The sequence below is a fragment of the Lycorma delicatula genome, chromosome 2, assembly GCF_047948215.1.
Source record: "Lycorma delicatula isolate Av1 chromosome 2, ASM4794821v1, whole genome shotgun sequence".
NCBI lineage: Eukaryota > Metazoa > Arthropoda > Insecta > Hemiptera > Fulgoridae > Lycorma > Lycorma delicatula.
Genome location: NC_134456.1, coordinates 92,005,481 through 92,024,707, shown reverse-complemented (window position 1 = coordinate 92,024,707; position 19,227 = coordinate 92,005,481). Strand labels below are relative to the sequence as shown.

At 29.7% G+C, this 19,227-nt stretch overlaps 1 protein-coding gene across 3 annotated transcripts in view; it reads left to right on the top strand.

Moving 5' to 3' along the window:
• Nucleotides 1-19,227, top strand: part of LOC142320217 (protein FAM136A-like) — a 601,155-nt gene that overhangs the window by 512,271 nt on the left and 69,657 nt on the right. For all 3 annotated transcript variants that reach the window (XM_075357909.1, XM_075357910.1, XM_075357911.1), the window contains one exon: nt 4,582-4,628. The gene's annotated coding sequence lies outside the window, so the exon portion shown is untranslated. The remainder of the gene's footprint in view (nt 1-4,581; nt 4,629-19,227) is intronic.

The following is a 19,227-nucleotide window of genomic DNA, read 5'->3' as shown; positions in this document are numbered from 1 at the left end:
GTAGAATTTGTTGGTTGTTGTTTCTATTACATTCCTACAACTGAATCACATACGTAGGTCAGATTAGTTAAAATTGTTTTACGTATAACAAAATTTGTTATTTAATAATAATGTTTACTTTGTAGTAACCGTCTTTATGCACATAAAATTAAATTCGTCTTTTTTTATTCAAACCTATTTCTTCTTTTAAGATTTTTATCGAGAAATATTCCTAAATACTTAACTTCGTTTTGCGGTAATTCTGAATCATTAAAAGTGATAGAGGAGAGAAATTTTTTCCGGGAACTGAAACATTTTTTTTTATAATTTATTTTTTATTTATTTGAGTTTCCTTTTTTCAACTCAGAATTAATACTTCTTCTTGAGTTTATTGAAATGCTATCATAAGATCTAGTTAAACAAACGTACTCTTAAGAAGTCTGCTTCCATTTTCACTCTACCGATTTCCAATAAATACTGATTAAAATACCGCTCGTAGAATAGATTTGTGGGACTCCAAAATATTTATTTTTTAAGTGTTGACAATTCACTTTGGTAATTTATTTTGGAAAATTGTATTCATAACAGAATTCACAATTTTAATTCTTGTTTGAAGCAAAGCTTTTTCTAAATTGTATATCAGATCAGTGAGTTACTGATTCTCTTAGAAATTTGAGACAATCTATGATACAATTTATACAACATAAGATGTCAATAAATAATAATTTATTCAAAATTATATTACTATTTTTATTTTATTCTACAAAAGAATATATTTAAAATTTGATGAAAAAACCTAGAAAGAATGTATATTATAGTAGATATTTGCCAAATTATATCAACACTAGCTCTCCGTCGCAGCTTCGCTCGCGATATATGGTTACTTTTCCCGTAGCGGTCTTTTTTTTATTTTATGATTTTTAGTCAAGTAATCGGATGCAGGGACAGCCAGTCACACATTTAGTAACAGTGGCAATGGCTGTGTTGGTGGAGCCACAGCGCCGTATACCTTCGCACTCCCTTAAAAAATCCGAATTTAAAAAAAAAAACTATTATGGTGTTTAAATATTTATCTGAAGAGTATTCAAAAAGTATTTATCACAATTCATTAAAGTTTGTGCTTCAACCGGCAAATCTCTACAGTAGACATTTGTACAGTAGATTTGTTACAGTAGAGATTTAAAATTATGTATAAACAGAAAATGAAGAAAAGGAAGAAGATATTTTGTAATTTTTTATTGGAGGGGGATTCTGTGTTCGAGTCCTAAGGTTCAAATCCCAGTAAAGGAAGCTACTTTTATACGGATTTGAATACAACATCATAGATACCGGTGTTCTTTGGTGGTCGTATTTCAACTAACCACACATCTCAGGAATGGTAGACTTGAGACTGAATAAAAGTAGACTTCATTCTATTCATTCTATGCATTCATTCATTCATTCATTCATTCTATTCATACATAATAATATCCTCATTCATCCTCTGAAGTAGTACCTTACGGTGGTTCCGAAGCCTAAACAGAGAAACAAAAAGTGGGGGATTCTGGAATATTTATAGACTCTTCAAAGATACTAAATAATGTTCTGATTTTAATTCCAACTGATACGTATCCCAATATTACTTATATACTATATCGCTGAAGAGTCTTACAACCAGATAAAAGCTCACCAACCTGGCTGGTCTAGCGGTGAATTCGACATCGCATATTAGCTGATTTCGAAGTCGAGAGTTCTAAGGTTCAAATTCTAGTAAAGGTAACTTTATTCGGATTTGAATACTAGATCGTAGATACCGTTGTTCTTTGGTGGTTGGGTTTCAATTAACCATACATCTCTGGTCGACATGAGAGTGTACAATACCACACTTCATTTCAATTCAGACATATCATCCTCTGAAGTAATACCATACGGTGGCTAAACGGAAAAAGAAAAGATGAAAATTAAAATTGTATATAATTACGTGGTGTCACTAATATTCAAACCATATTTGTAATCGATGATCTTATTTTATTTTTCACCAGTGGATCCGGCAATGCTTTGCTATTGCTAAATTTGAGTGTATGAGTTAAATAAATTTTGTATTATATCTGAAAAACTATATTACGAAAATAATAAAACGTACAATATTATATTAATTCATTATTAATTTTCTTTCTTTCTTCTTATGACCCCCCGGAATGTTTATCACACTTCACGCCTCATCAATCTCACTACAATGAAAATCAAACTATTAAAAAACTTCTTTGAATAAATTTAATGTCGTTGTATATATCAAGAGATATCGTCTATATCGTGTCTTTGTCGATATCAACTTCCTCAGACAGATTAATTTAAATATTACATATCATATTAAATATTATGGAACCATTAATACGTGAATACTCCCGCGACAAATAAGAATAAACTGTGAAATTTTCAGCGAGGTCGGTTAAGTAGTTTTAGAGTTATTAGGAGTACACAAAACGAAGATTGTCTTTTATTTATACACATTATAAATTTTTAATTATTTCATTGAAAAATGAACTAAAAACTATTCTTTCAATATAAATTCTTTGAACTTCAGAATATTAAATAAAAATGTTTGACAAAAGTATTTTGTTTTTTAGTGGATATAAACTGTAGATAAATTATCGTAATTCTAAAGCAATATATTTATTAACTAATTTGATGGAAAAGAATAAATTAGTTCGTAGACAATTAAAATAAATAATAGCTAAATAAATCTGAATTTTCTCTATTATTGCTTAACGTATAATTTAATATGAATTTTCCAATGCGATTATAATCTACACTGATTTTTTTAATTCTCTTTTAACTGTATTAATTGTTCATAATACTAAAATTCTGAAGTGTAATTAATCTTTTTAGTAGTTGATTTACTTCATTAAACCTTTTTTATGCTTTCTAATTGAATCCCCGTTTCTCAGTTTCCCTTGGTCCTTCTCGCTAAATGCAAACCTTTAGTTCGTTTTACTGGCTACATTATCTGTCAAATCGGTACTCGATTACTTATTTAATTAGTAATATTTATATTTATGATTAGCGTATTAATAAATAATATGCAGCTATTTCATAATTATTTAAAAGTAAATAAAAATTTATTGAGATAACTAATACATTCGGCTTAGGTCTTATTTCTTAGAAAAAACACATTAATTTTGTCACCTAACATTCACAATGGTTAGTTATGATTTTAATTTGTAATGCGACACACAATTCACTTGAAGTCATTTTCACTCAGAATGTAGCCAGCAAGTCGGGCATTATCCCTGCAGCTGCGCTTGCAGAAGTAACACCCGTTAATTTGATGTCTTAGTTCAACAAGACCAGCAGATAAAGGCGGTACCTAAATTCGATCTTTAATGAAACACCACAAGAAAATATCTAGCGGGTTCAAATCTGGGGAGCAACGTAGCCATGCAGTTGGATCTTCACGGCCTGGGGATCAAGTATCAAGAAAATCTTGGACTTCTAGGCGGTAGTGAGGTGATGCCCCATCTTGTTGATGATAACGCCGTCCATCCTGGTCATCATCGTCTAACTGAAGAATTACCAAATTTTAAAGCTTGACCAGATAAACGATACCGTCTACAGTTGCCTCCTGGAAGAAGAACGGGCTGTACAGTCTTTGTTTGCTTGGGACACAAAAAATATTGATCTTACGACTATCAAGAATGTACAGCTAAGTTACATGAGGTTTTTGCTATCCCATATTTGGCAGTTATGGTTATTCATTTGTCACTAATTTGAAACACTGATTATCACTAAAAATTACATTGTCCAAAAATGTATCGTTATATGCAATTTTATCCGTCATTTTCTCACAAAACTGCAACCGTAAACTTTGTCATTCATTTGTAATGTGTTAAGCCACGATCAGTTTGTACGGTTTCAAGTGCAATCATTTACGTAATACGCGCCAAAACAGTCACACTGTTCTCTTTTCGGAATGCCAGTCTCATCTGACGCACGTCGAGTTTATTTTTTCGGGCTACGTGCAAAGCTTTCTCCGAGTTGTTTTACATCAGCTTCAGGGACGCGTGAGCGTCCTGGTGATTCTGTATGTTTCAGAGAACAACCTATCTCAACGATGGTTTGGTGTCAAAAATAAATTGTACGCCTACTGGAAGGCTCCTTCCTTATTCTCTACAAAAATTACGTTGAACTGCAGTTGCTGATTCTAAATCCTTAAACTAACACACAGCGAACACGTTTCGCAGCAGTAAATATATCAATTTTTAACAATCACTAGTACTGGTTTTTAGCAGCTACCACCAGTTCTGACAGAACTGGTGACTGATTCGGTTCTAATGAACTACCTGAATCAAAACTTGATCTGTTTTGCTATGAAATGAGACCTTAACCGAATCTCTAAACTATCTAAATAAACTTTTATATGCTTTTAAAGTTGTGAAGTCCTTTTTGAATCTCCGGGTATGTTGTATTCCATCTGGACTAATTAAATCGTAATTAAAATAATTTTAATTATGAAATATAAAATTTCTAAAACTATAAAAATAAGGTAAATTTGTTAATTTTTTTTTAGAACAAATTTTTAATCCCTTATAAATAACATTTGTTTGCTTATTTTTTTTCTTTCAGTTCTGCAGAATTATGGAACTTACAAACCATCCTTAAAAATCTAAAAGGTAAGAAATTAAATCGACTATTAATTTTATATTTAATTAATATTATAATCATCACTTGAGAATCAACCATCGATTGCTTTCAAATTTTCAGGATACATTCGTGTTATCCCAGGAAAGGTAGCCCCGTTTGGGGATGAAGTTATGAAGTTTTCCTCGTCAGAAATCTATACACTTTACTTACTAAAGATAATACTATTTTGTAATTAATTTTCCTTTTCAGGTATTTATAAAGTGATTATTCGTTAATTATTATTAATCAATAATGAACAGAGCAGGGGTCCAACGTACGAAGCATCCTGGTCAGAAGAGCGAGTGAAATAATCCCTGACCGGCTAGTATATGTATATTATTAACAAAAGTGGTCCATTAAATAATTGAGTTTTTATTAAAGTGTTTTAGATCAGATAAAATGAGACAAAATAGATCTAAATGATTTAGTTAATGAAGTGGTTCGCAGATTTATATCTTGCATCGTGGCTTGTGATGAGAGACAAGTGCATATATGAACTTTTTTGAAGTGCTTAAAAAGTGGGATAAAAAGTACAAATTTGTTTAAACAATTTAACAAAATTTCTTCTAAATCGAATCAATTCCCTCCCTAAAGAAAATAACTTTATTAATTGACACTAAATTCTCTCATATATTTATCCTTTAATATTTATGCTTTTACTTGTTTTAATTTTTTGTATCTGTAAAAAACTGAAGAGTTTTAAAAATAAAATGCCATCATCTCCTCTTAAGTTAGTTGTTTATTTTTCATAATGTTGAGATTTTAAATATATTTATATAAATATTTCTAAAATTTTAAAATAATAGTTCATAGATCTTCTTATTTTAACTTTTTTACTACTTAAAATTTCAAAACTTAGTTGTAGTTTATTGTCGAAAGATTTATCAAGATGTAACATAAACTATATATATATATAAACATGACATTAAAACTTCTTGGTATTAATGCATTTTACTGAAAAAAATATATGTCTAATTATAAATTTAAATCTTTCGCAAAGTTAAAAAGTAATATTATTACAAAAAGTGGCCCTATTTACAACATTTACTTTATTGATCAAAGAATATATAGCCTGGATGTTTTAAATATATGATTTATTACTCTAAAAATTAAATTTGCGAGGATAATTAGCAGCGCGTCCGTCATATTTGTAAATAAAATATAACATTCTACAGTATTTTCAAAAGCTAAAATAAAATCAATATTACTTATTTAAATCCTGCGCTCTTATGTAATTACTTTTGATACATTTATATAATAAAATATAACAAAAATTATTATTTCTTAATAAAAAACGAAACATTATTGTATATACTAGAAAATTATACAAAAACATTTACAAATAGAAATATTTCATTATAAACTCATAATTTAAATTCTGAGTCAACTTAATAAATGTTACATTTAAGACTCCTCGATGGTAACTCACTCGTTTATCTAATATACTTACACGTATATTTAAATCATTCCACGTGCAAATTTTATTTTAAGTGGTTTTTACTTATTTAGAAACTATAAAAAATTGAATTTTATTAAAAGAAGAACGAACCTAGAGAAATCATTTTAAAACTAGATGTTACTTGATGATAGCTGATTAAATAAATTTTCTATAAAAGAAAACATCTGATGTGTACACTACATGACTTCCTTGTACGCCTAATAAATTACACACACACATTTTTATAAAAGGAAAAATACATAAAATTATATTCCATTAATAACTTCTGATATTTTTACATATTTTTTTTATTGTTATTATTGAACTGTTATTAATTGTAGAAATATTTTTATAATCAGAAGTGAATAATTATTAATAAATCAATAAATTTAAATTAAAAAAAAAGTTAAAAAAAATTATATGAAGTCTGATTGAAACCGATGTGTCTTCCCTTTGTAGATCCAAACATTTCATTAATTAAAAGCTTATTTGGATATATACACTGGAACAAAGGAAAATAAGTAACACGTATGATGTATCGTTGAAAGGCTGTAATGCGGGCTTATTGCTGCAGTTAAGAAAAAGTCCAAAATTCAAAATAAATTTTATTTTGGGTTTTTTTGGACACTTTTGGTCTAGTAGATTGCAATCGAAAGGGGACAACTAAATGTTACAAATGTCCTAAATCCAAAATTTCAACCTCCTACGACTTTTTGAGTTATGCGAGATACATACACAAATAAGTACGTACAAACGTCACGCCAAAACCTGTCAAAATGGATTCAGGTGTGACCAAAATGGATATTTCCGTTGAAATCTGAAAACCGAAATTTTTCGCGATTACAATATTTCCTTTACTTAGTACAAAGAAGTAAAAATACTTTAACCGAATTTTAGAGGTGATTTGAGAAACTATATTTTATCACACAAGTATAATGTGCAAATGCATGTTAAACTGTTTATAGCTCGCAAACTATTGCTGCGGTTGTAGCCTTATATAGCTTGCAACGCAAAGATTACTGGTGCGGTTAGTCCCGTAAATAGCTCGGAAAGAGTAATTAATTTCACATATATGCGACAATCAAATTTAATGTAATGATTGAGTCAATAACCAGATTAATTTAAAATTAATTATTTTGTTTTTAATCATTTTTAAATTTTCAAAAGAACTGTTACTACAAATCGGTTAAAATTAATAAAATCTGACTGCAACTTTTAAAATCCCTTTCGGCACACCTGAAGGCGGAGGTAGATTTCACTGCTGCTAACTAGGAGATAAAAACGATTTCCACCTTAACGTTAAGAAAAACTTCAAATTTACACAATACGACAATGGTTGCATGTGAAAAACCTTTCACATGTTTAGCATACAAGTTCCATCTTTTTAAAATTCCAGCAAAATTTTGGTCAACCCTTGCCGTAAGGGTTGGTCATATCAAAAGTTTTTTCATACAAAAGTTTTATTTAATGATTAGAGGATTAATTGCCACTTTAAACCGATACAATACTGTGCTTATTAGGGGAGGTATGATTTTTTTTGTCTTCGAAACCCCATTTTTTACACCCCCTGGGTCAGTGGTTGGTGATATAAAAAACCTTACTTAGATAAGTTTTAGGCCCTTATTCAAAGAATTGTAGGAACTTTAAACGAATTTGATATTTTACTTAATAAGAAAGTTATAGTGAACATTTTTTTTCGATAAAGTCCTCCCATTTCCACCTTTTTGGTCCGATTTTGCATATTAACGAAATCGATCGAGATTTTGGATCACTATTTTTTAAGAATCTATTTAAAAATGATTATCGCAAAATTACGGCAGTTATCGTGTCCATAAGAAAGTAAAATATATATAAACTTTAGAACTGACGTTGGTTTCGGGGTCTGGGGTATGTGAAACGCGAAGATATGTCGAAATTTTTCAGAAGTCGAATCATGGAACCCATTACAATAGGTAGCGTTCTTATGAAATCTACCTAACAGGTAAACTCTTTTTGTTTTGCCGTTTTTGATAACCACACACAAACAACCAAACTCACGTGTCTGAAACATCACTGCACGCCATCTAAAGGACAATACTTGACAATTATCATAGTCAATTGGTCATACTTGCGCCATCTCTGTATCAGGCAGAGAACTTTCTAAACGTTCCTGATATTGTTATGAAAATAAGGAATAAACGTGAATGAAATAGTATTCCATGTTTCAAAAACTCTTTGAAATATTATTATATTGCCTGTATGAGAATTTAGATCATATATATATACAATATATGCAAGGATTATTACTGGTTAATTATTTCAGATCATCGATTGTAATCCTAATAACTGTTATTTTTAGGTTTAAATTTCTTTATTTGGCACCGTTGGTATTATACAATTAATTATTAAATTAATTGTGAGTATACTCACAATTGTTGTTAAGTGGATACTCTACTTTTATAGTAACTGTTTTTTTGTTTTTTTTGTTTTTTTTTCAATAAAAAATTAGTAATAAATGAGTTATGTTAATCATAAAGATAATCAAATTAAATGAATTTATAGGAATACTAACTAGGCTACTATCATCCCCACTTACTATCAGTCTGCAAATCATCGAGTTTGCTAAATTTTAATATTAAATGAAGGCCTCACCGGTTGTACAACATTGTATTTGTTTAACCTGTGAAAACTACAATAACATTATCAAAATGTACAGAACTGTAAATGAACTGTTGTATACAACTATTTAAATTACGTAATTAAATTATACCGAATATCAGTTGTTATAATAATAAAAAAAGTATTGTCATCCCACACTTTCACAACTTTTACTTTTGCCGGTGACATTTCTTAAACTCGGAGTAATTTATACCAACGAGATTAGTCTTGCTATTGTTGACTTCCGGGCCTTCCGGGCAACATGGCAGATGTCAATTATCACGCTCCTTTCCATTAGCGCGTGGGTCTTCCACTGGATCTTCAGTTTTTCAAGACTGTTGCGCTGCGGAAAGTAGATGGTATTATTCCCTCCGCAGATATAATTATAGGGAATATATAAACTTCTCTTTGATTCCACATTTCTTTAATTTCAAAAGCAAGATTTGTATATTTCTGCAGCTTCTCATTGTGCTGTTACTTGATGGGATGGTTACGTCTATTAGGTAAGCTACTTTTTCCATTTTGTCAACTACTACTATATCTGGCTTATTACAGTTGATGGGTTTTGCTGTTATAATTTCCTGGTTCCAGAAAATATTTGCGTTGTTATCCAAAAAGGAGGCCGACTCATAAGCATAGTAGAGCCCTTTTTGAAACTCTAACTTGTATCTAGCAGAGTTCTATGTGTAAAATTTCTGCCACGTTGTTGTGCCTCCTGGTGTACTCCGTCGGAGCTAGAATCGGACAGCTGATTATATGGTCTATTGTTTCATTGTGTTGCATGCGTAGTCTACATTTGTTGTTGATATTTTCTTTAAGAATAAATCTCTTAAAATTTCTTGTTGCTACTGCTTGATCCTGTATGCTACATATAAACCCCTCCGTCTCGGAATATAACTTTCCTTGCACAAGCTAATTATTTTAAACTGCTTTGTCGACTCCTTCCTGGTGTAGACGGTTCCTACATCTCCCATGCAGCTCTTTTCTTCCCAATCTTAATAAATAATAATAATAATATTATTATTATTATTATTATTATTATTATTGCACATTATTTGAATCAACCTTAAGTTATTGTATTACTGCTTGGGGACATACTGAGGAATGTTATTTAAATATAATCCTTCTATTCAAAAACAAGTAATTAAAATTATTTAAAAGCCTATAATAATGACATATTCCAACAAACACCCAAAATTTTCATAAAATCAGCAGACTTCTATCACCCAGAGGTCTCCTGTATAAAAATATTATTCTGGAAAACTTTTTCTCATAAAACATTTTAAAAATAAAAAAATGAACTATGAAACTCGTAACACACCTTATTTTATACACCTGCCTTTATAAAAAGTATGGTTATCGTACGTTGTCATATCTTGTTCCTAATATTTTCTCGGATTTATCACCGGGCACATTAAATTTAATTTCTATAAGAATTTGAAGAATTCTTGATTTTTGTATAACTATTTAATTAATTTTAAGTAACATGAAGCATAGAACAGGAGAGCAGAATATTAATGTTTAGAGGATAAACAGATTTTTTGTTTGTTTTTGTATATTTTAATTGAGTTTTTGTATATCATAAGTATTGAGTATTTATTTTATGTTTTTTTTGCATAAAATTATGTCTGTCTTCTGTTTTAACTCTGAATTTATTATTTATATGGAAACCCCCTGACAAACTGCTATCTCAGTTTAGGGGGTTCCTAAAAAAATGTAAATAAATGGAATAAATAAATAAAATAAAATAAATTATTATTATTTTTATTATTAATATATAAGGTGTAAATGACACACTTTGCTATATCATTTAGTGCTTTATATTTTGATACAGCCCCAAAATATATATACTACAATATAATTGAAGAATAAAAAAATGTAATAAAAGTAATTGTCATTTTATTTATTTAACATAAATAAATCAGAAAATAAATACAATAAAATTTATAAAAAATATTACCTATCTTAGTGTTGATAATGAAATTGTGACGTTAATTCGTTTCAAAATAAGTAATCACTAAAAAAAGTAGTTACTCAATAACAAAGTTTATCCTGGCTGTTTATCTTAAGAATTTCTAACTTAGTAATTTAAAAAAAAGCATTTACAAGAGTACTTCAAAAGGTTGTTCAAGAACTTTCTTTGTTTCAAGGAGAAAAGGAAATCGACAGTATTCATTTTCAATTTGTTAGACTTTTTTAATGTCATTTCACGGCCAATTATGCTATTATTTTAAATATGAATTTGTATTTCTAAGAATGACGGGGGACTTCATTGTTATAGCTTACTTTTTTTTTATTCTGTATATGTATATATGTATATATAGAATATATATATTTTATTATATAACTTTACTCGTGTATATGAAATGGGTATAATTGTGGCACCAGTAACGTTCGCCACACATTTGAATCCAAAAGATAAAAGCGATGTGGTAACCTTCCGGTGCTTGTGATAGGAGATAATTGTACCGCATTCAATATTGCTTCTTCTGCGTTGACATTTCTCACAAAACGTTCACATCGTTTCGTTCAACATCGAATCGTTGTGGTTTAAGCATACCTGTTTCTCGGACGCGCCTCTCCAAAGCCTCAAATATTTTACGATCCAGTACTCTTCGATCTGGATAATTTTCCCGGTATTCATGCACAGCAGCCGATCCATTTTTATTCAATTTACCATAAATTAACAATATGTTCGTCAACTCTTCAAATGAAAAAAAATTTGTGGTATCACCCGCTGTGAATGACCGACCGAACAATAACAGTACAAACATCACTCAAATGAATATTCAAATGTTTGGCACTAAACTTAATTGTCGATCAACTGTTATTGCCGACCTATGAAAAAATACAACTTTTAATATGCTTTAGAAGGATGACTTTTCAAATTCATTTTTTAAATTTTTAGCATTTTTATATAAACTGTATGTTTAAAATCTATCACTTTTCCGATCCAGTGTGTGTTTTGTTTTTTGTATTAAAGTTGAACTTCTCAAAGTTGTATTTAATTATTTTAAATGTTATTTATATAAATTTTATCAGAATTTGCTTCTTTACAAAATTAACAAGAAATATTTGTTTGTTTGTTAGTAAATTTAACAAAGTTATTTTATTTTAAACCAAAAAAAGTGTATTTTCCAACAAAACATTTTCGTGTATTACCTGGTTTTTCTTAAAACCTTAGTAAAATAGAGGTATGAGACCACTTTTATTCAATTTCTTAGATCAAACCCGACGAGCACGAAATTTACATATCGATTTGCATCCCACGAATTTTAGTATGGTCTAATTTCACAGAGGAAACAGAAAGCACGGCTAAACGTTTCGCGAGCCGAAACTCGGTAACGAAGCGTTTTCTGACCTATATTTATATATGAACATTTTTATTTTTTACTTCCTTGTACGAAGTAAAGAAAAGTATTGTGATCGCGAAAAATTTCGGTTTTCAGATTTCAACAGAAATATCCCATCCCTGAATCCACTTTTACAAGATTCGGTGTGACGTCTGTATGTACGTAGTATGTATCTGCCATAACTCAAATACGATTAGCTGTAGAACGATGAAATGTTGGATTTAGGACTGTTATAACAACTAGTTGTGCACCTTCCTTTTTGAATGCAATCGACTGGACTAAAAGTATCCAAAAAAGTCTTTTTCCTAACTTTTTTTTTTTAAGTTTTTTAAAGCTTTTTTTTAACTTTTTCTTAACTGAAGTAATAAGCCCTCATTGAGAGCTCTTCAACGATATATCATAAGTGGTACTTGTTTTTATTGGTTTCAGAGTTATAGCCAAATTAAATTTTAATTAATGAAATGTTTGGATCTTACAAGGGAAGGCCCATTGGTTCGAGTCCGACTTAATTTCTTTTTAAACTTTTTTTTTAATTTAAATATATTGATTTATTAATAACCTCAGATAGTAAAAAAGTTTTACAATAAATAATAATTCAATAAAAACAATAAAACAAAAATCAGTTGTTATTTGTGAAAAGAAAATTTTATGTCCTTTTAAAAATGTGTACATGTAATTTAATATGTGTACAAGGAAATCATGTGGTATCCATATCAGATTTTTTGTATTTATTTGTAATGAAATTTGTACTAATATATTTTAATTTACAAAAATATTTAATTACTTCTTTTTTTAAACAAAATATAACATAAAATATTATTTTATTTGAAATATTTAGTTTTAATATTATTTTTTAAGTTATGGTAGATAATACAAAAGAAAAACTATAGCAGTATGAAAAAGGGTTGTTTTTGAGAAAAAAATAAAAAAAAACGTAATAAAGAATTAATACCGAAGGTAATTTATATCTAAGAAAGTCTGATAAAAGGAATATGAATAATTTTATATCTCAAGTTTTTCAGTGAATTTTCTTCAATTTTTACGAGAAAATACTGTCAATATAAGAATGGCTTCTTCCAGTACACCTGTTAGCAACAATAAACTAAGTAATATGAAAAAAAAAAAAAATACTTCAAGTAATTCATGCGACCGTGGAATTTTGTTTACAAATATTAGGTAAAAGAAATTTACTGCGGAATGAACAGAGACTTTCTATAAAATACAATAAAGTTCATCAAAACCGATGCGTTTAATCGTGAGCTGAGTGTGAAAGTGTAAACAAAAATAAATATACGCAAAGTCAAATTGAAAATTTCATTTAAACACTTTTAAATATTAGTTTCATTTAACACAATCTATATCCTTTGTTATCAAAACATAAAAATGTTCAGGTTCAAAATTGTTTGACATATTATAAAAAAAAAAAAAAAAAATTGTAAAACACTACAGGTTTATATCACAAAAATAATTACTCTGAAATGACCTTGAAAAGTCTACCACACTGTACAATAACTGTATGAAATTTTTATTTTATTTTATTTGAAATATTTATTCCTTTATTTATTTTTTATTTTTTCAATTAGGAGGCAACTTCTTTAAATCATTTACATTTTTTATAAAACTATTCACATTTACAAAAAAAGGGGACATCACTTGACTTCCTTGTACGCCTATTAAATTACATCACACAGTTTTTAAACCGAAAAGTGCATAAAATCTTATTTCATTAATAACTTCTGATATTTTTTTTATTATTATTATTGAATTATTAAATATCGTTACTTTTTTTACAATCAGATGTTAATAATTATTAATAAATCAATATATTTAAATAGAAAAAAAGTTTAAAAAAAGGAGATGAAGTTGGATTTGAACCTATGTGTCTTCCCCTTGTAAGATCAAAATATTTCATTAATTAAAACCTTATTTGGCTATAACTCTGGAACCAATAAAAATATGTACGGCTTATGATAATCGTTGATAATTTATCAATGAGAGTATACTACTGCAGTTTAGAAAAAGCCCAAAATCAAAAAAAAAATTGATTTTGGGCTTTTTTTGGACACTTTTGGTACAGCTGATTGCAATCAAATGGAAAGGTGCACAACTAGATAATATATCAGTCCTAAATGAAAAATTTCAACATTCTACGACTAATCGTCTTTAAGTTATGCGAGTACATACGTACGTACAGACGGCACACCGAAACTAGTCGAAATGGATTCAGGGATGGTCAAAATGGATATTTCCGATGAAATCTGAAAACCGAAATTTTTTGCGATCACAATACTTCCTTTACTTCGTACAAGGAAGTAAAAAAGGAAAAATTTACTAAAATGTTATTGTTTTGGTATTTATTATTTTCTTTTTCTTTTTCTGTTTCAACTCCGAACCGTCGTAAGGGATTACTTTAGAGGATGAATGAGAATGATATGTATGAACATAAATGAAGTAGAGCCATGTACAGTCTGAGATTGAGTATTCCTGAGATTTGGGTTAATTGAAACCCAACCACCAAAAAATACCGTATCCACGATGTAGTATTCAAATCCGTATTAAAGTAACTACTGCCTTTACTAGAATTTGAACTTTTATATTATACGTTATGATTATTACGAAAAAACTAACTAATATAAATATTAATATTTATTGGCTATTATTATTAAATCCCCAACCCGCCGGTTTGAATTAGTGGTTAAACTCGTAATCAAAATATCAGCTGATTATCGAAATCGAGAATTCTGCGGTTCGAATCCTTATAAAGGCAGTTGATTTTATATGGATTTGAATGTTGACTATGGATGCCGGTGTTCTTTAGTGGTTGGGTTTCCAATTAACCACACGTCTTAGGAGTGGTCGACCTGAGTCTACTTGTTTAGCGATATATCTACTTGTCAGGCATGGCAAGCAGGTAGCGTTAATTTCATTTGACTATACACACATAGCAGATCCGATTGTAGCTAGAAAACTGACTGGAGATATATATATATATATTTCTCCAATCAGTTTTCTGATTTTCTGATATATATATATTTATAAATTTGTAAAAATTCCAATATATTTATCAACATACTGACGACTGTGCCAAATAACCACCAAATACAGTAACAGAACCAAAAAATTAACATCAAAAGTCGACTTTCGCGGGATCCCGCATTTTCAGTCGGTACAGAATTCCAAAATTACATCAAACAAAAGAACAAATAAATAAAACCTAAAAATTTATAACATAAACCCTAATAACCACAACACTTGAAAACAATAAAACTCAATATGCCAATTGGAATGATAATAAATTTTAAACGTCGCGCAACTACGTTCGTAAGCACTGCTGCCAACTGCTACAAACTAACTATGTCTTATTAACTGTGTTTAGTGATTATACTGTTATATTGAAATATATATATAATAAATCTCCTGAGAACCATTCCCTGTTATTGAAAAGTATTCTTAAAAACCCACGTTTGTTCCCTGAAGGATTGGTATTTAACCCAAGTCTATTTACCAGCTGATTTCAAAGTCGAGTTTCAACGTTGAAATCCTAGTAAAAGCAAGTTACTCTTATACGGATTTGAATACTAGATTGTGGATACCGGCGTTCTTTGGTGGTTGGATTTCAACTAATCATATATCTCAGGAATGGTCAACCTTGAGACTGTACAAGACTACACTTCAGTTTACTTACACTCATATATATCATCGTCTGAAGTAATACCTGACGGTGATTCCCGGAGGCTAAACAGGAAAAAAATGGCTTGTTATTTAATCAAGTTAACAGAAATGTGCACTACAAAGGTTTATAAAAAAGAAAAATCAGTTAGGAAAATAAGTTGAAAATAAAATTTTAATTTTTTTTTTAAATAAAAGTTTTATAAATTATATTTAACTAACAATATTATTGTTAGATACGTAATCAAAAAAAAATCAATTGCTGTTAAATTGACAACTGAATTAGCACATTTAATTTTTTTTGTTTACTAAAAAAACCTAAATGTTCTCTTAAATTTTAATCAAGAAATACGTTTTTAATCTAATATATAATTACATTTGAGTTTTATTTCATAATAATCGTTTAAAAACGTTTTCAATAAAATTTAATTTTTGTTTGTTTTATTGTAATTGAATTAGACCATCAACTCAACATCGTTCTGTTTATTGTAGGGTTTAAGAGTATCATTACTTTACAACAGATTGTAAATGAAAGTGTGAAGTAATGATTATAACACGGAAATGTTTAATGTTTACCCATACTCTTTACCCAAATTGTGATATCTCATGGTAGATATCAGTTGACTCACTCTCTGATATCTCTCTCTTGAGAGAAATAAATGTCTGCTGTAGCATTCATATTACAATCATTACAAATAACGTTAACGATTGTACTCACTAAAATTATTACATCAGACAATTTTTTTTTCTCTTTATTAATTACATATTGATTTATGATTTTTAAGCAACGGTAATACAATTTTATTTGCAATTTATCTTTTTTTCTATGTATCGGTATTCACTTAAAACTCAAATACCAATAATGATCTGCAAAATTTTTACAAATGCATTTATTTTTAACGTCAATTATTCCCTGTATAATGAGAAAGTATTTATAAAAAAATTTTACAAAGATTTTTTAGAATCCGACATTTATCTCGTGAGAGAAAACAGCTAACAACACGGTTTCAGGACTTTCACGTGGCTAAAGCCACGTTCCCGGAAAGTCCTAGAACTGTGGATTCTTCTAATGCACGGCTTTCGCACACATTCAAACACAATTTAATGTTAAATATTTATCATTTTATTTAAATACTAGCGTACTCCGTCGCGACTTCGCCCACAATATATGTAACTTCACTCACAATGCTTTTTTATTAGCAAAGTTATTTTTTTATAAATAAAAAATATTTAATCAACAATATTATATTTAGATCTTCATTAAATCCTGGTAAAACGGTAAATAAACATTTTTATAAAAAATACCGAAGGAATATACGATAAACAATGAATTGTTGCCCAAAACTTAAATAAAGGAAAACAAAAAAAGGAAGAAAGGAAATTGAACAATATTTGTTACACCAATCCATTTTATGAATGAATTAATATAGTTCAATATGAAAGTCCAATAAAGATAAACAAAAAATTCTAAGCAAAAAATCTAGCATCCCCATCGCGGCTTCGCCCGTGCTCTATGGTTACTTGCGCTTACCGTCAAAATCAGAGGGTCATGGCTCGCTTCGCTTTCCCTTCCCGTTTTCTCCCGTTTCCCTTACCTTCTCCCGTTTCTCTTTTCCTACTTCCCTTTCCCTTCTTCTTCCCTATTTTCCCTTTTCCCCTTCTTCTTTCCTTTTTTCCCTTTCTCCTTTCCATTTCCTTTTTCCGTTTTTCATTATCCTCGTTTACCATCTTTTTTTTTCCATTTTCCCATTCTCCCTTTTTACCGTCTTCCCTTTTACCTTCTTCGATTTTTCCCTGTTTCCCTTTTCCGATTTTCCCTTTCTCCCTTCTTCCCCGGTTTTTGATGAATTTTGGTATAGGTTCATTTTGCCGCTAAGCAGAAATCATGGTAAAATTCTTTGTTATTCCTAATTTAAAAACAACGCCTTTTCCGGACACATGTTTATTATGAACATTTTTCATTATTTTAAAGAGAGAAATACAGCTGTAAAATTTAACGGCATTATTCTGGAGCACTCACACACTCATTCTGTCGTTCTGCGCGCGCACACGATGTATTAATATTACTTATTTGACAGACGTAATGAATTACTTCAATTTCCATGCTTTAACTACGCTTTTAATCTCAACCAATTTTTTTGCACCTCAGATCTTCAATTATTTTCTTTATATATTCTAATTTTTAATTTCATTTTAATTTAATTATTTATTTATTTTTAATTTAATTTAATATTATTATATTTAATTTTAATTTTTAATTTAAATTATATTTATTTAATTCCCTTACTCTTCTACCATTTCCCTTTCCTCCTTCCTCTTTCCACGTTTCTTTTTTCTCGTTTCCCTTTCCATTTCCTTTACCGTTTTTCCTTTTCCCCATTTTGCCCTTTTTTCTTTTTCAATTTTCCCCTTCTTCCCTTTTACCTTTTTCGATTTTTCCCTTTCTCCCTTTTTCCCCGCGCGTAAATCGGTCCAGTAGTTTTTTAATCTGTAGCGGAGACATATATCGGAAACATTGCAATGGAATCGTAAAATATTTAGTACAGCGTATGTTGCTTTTACGCCCAACAGATAGCGCTGCTAACACGAAATTTAGTTTTTTATCGATTTGAACCCTTAAAATCAAAATTTCGCAAAATCCTTTCTTAGTGCATGCCTACTTAAGGATACGAAGGTACCCTGAAAATTTCAAGTCTCTACCTACAATAATTTGGTTGTACGTTGATTGTGAGTTAGTGAATCAGTCAGGACATTCTCTTTTATACAAGATATAATATTTTTTTTCGTTTATTTAATTCAAAGATTCTAACTAAAGAGCGCGCGCATACCGTATTTAATTCGCGCTGCTGTTGCGGTACTAGCAGTGACGGTTAGCATTAACTAAATAAATGTAATTTCACAACTTACATAGAATAAATTTTGCTTTACGGTCGAAGTATGGTGTAACCACGAAGCTTAACGCACCAGCTACCGAAACAACCGGGCGATTGAGTTCGAGACCCAGCCAGACCGAGTTACTTTTTTACATTTTAAATATTATTCATTTATTTAATTCTACCGCTCACCTATGACGTCACAACATAGCAGATGACTTCAATAACAGATAATTTGTGGTGGGGGTGCAATTTTTTGGTGTTACTACAACAGTTATACGTCAATGTTACCAACCTTCAAAATATTAATTAAATTAAATTAAATTAATTATTAATATTTAAAGTATATAAAATTAATTTGGTTGGCAACCTTGTGCAATGTCAGATTTCCCGGTCCAAGAAAACGAGGGAAAAGGGAATTTCCGGTAAAAAAGGTAAATTTCGATATGGCAAACTGTGACACTAGCGCTCCTTGTGGTGACAGGGGATACTACTGATAGGGTACTCCCATTTAGCCGCTAGCTTAGAGCATTTTTTTGAGATTTGGATGCGATTTTGCAAAGATATTTTTTTGCAAATATTGTTATTTTTAATTGTTAACAAATGTTCCTAAGAAAAA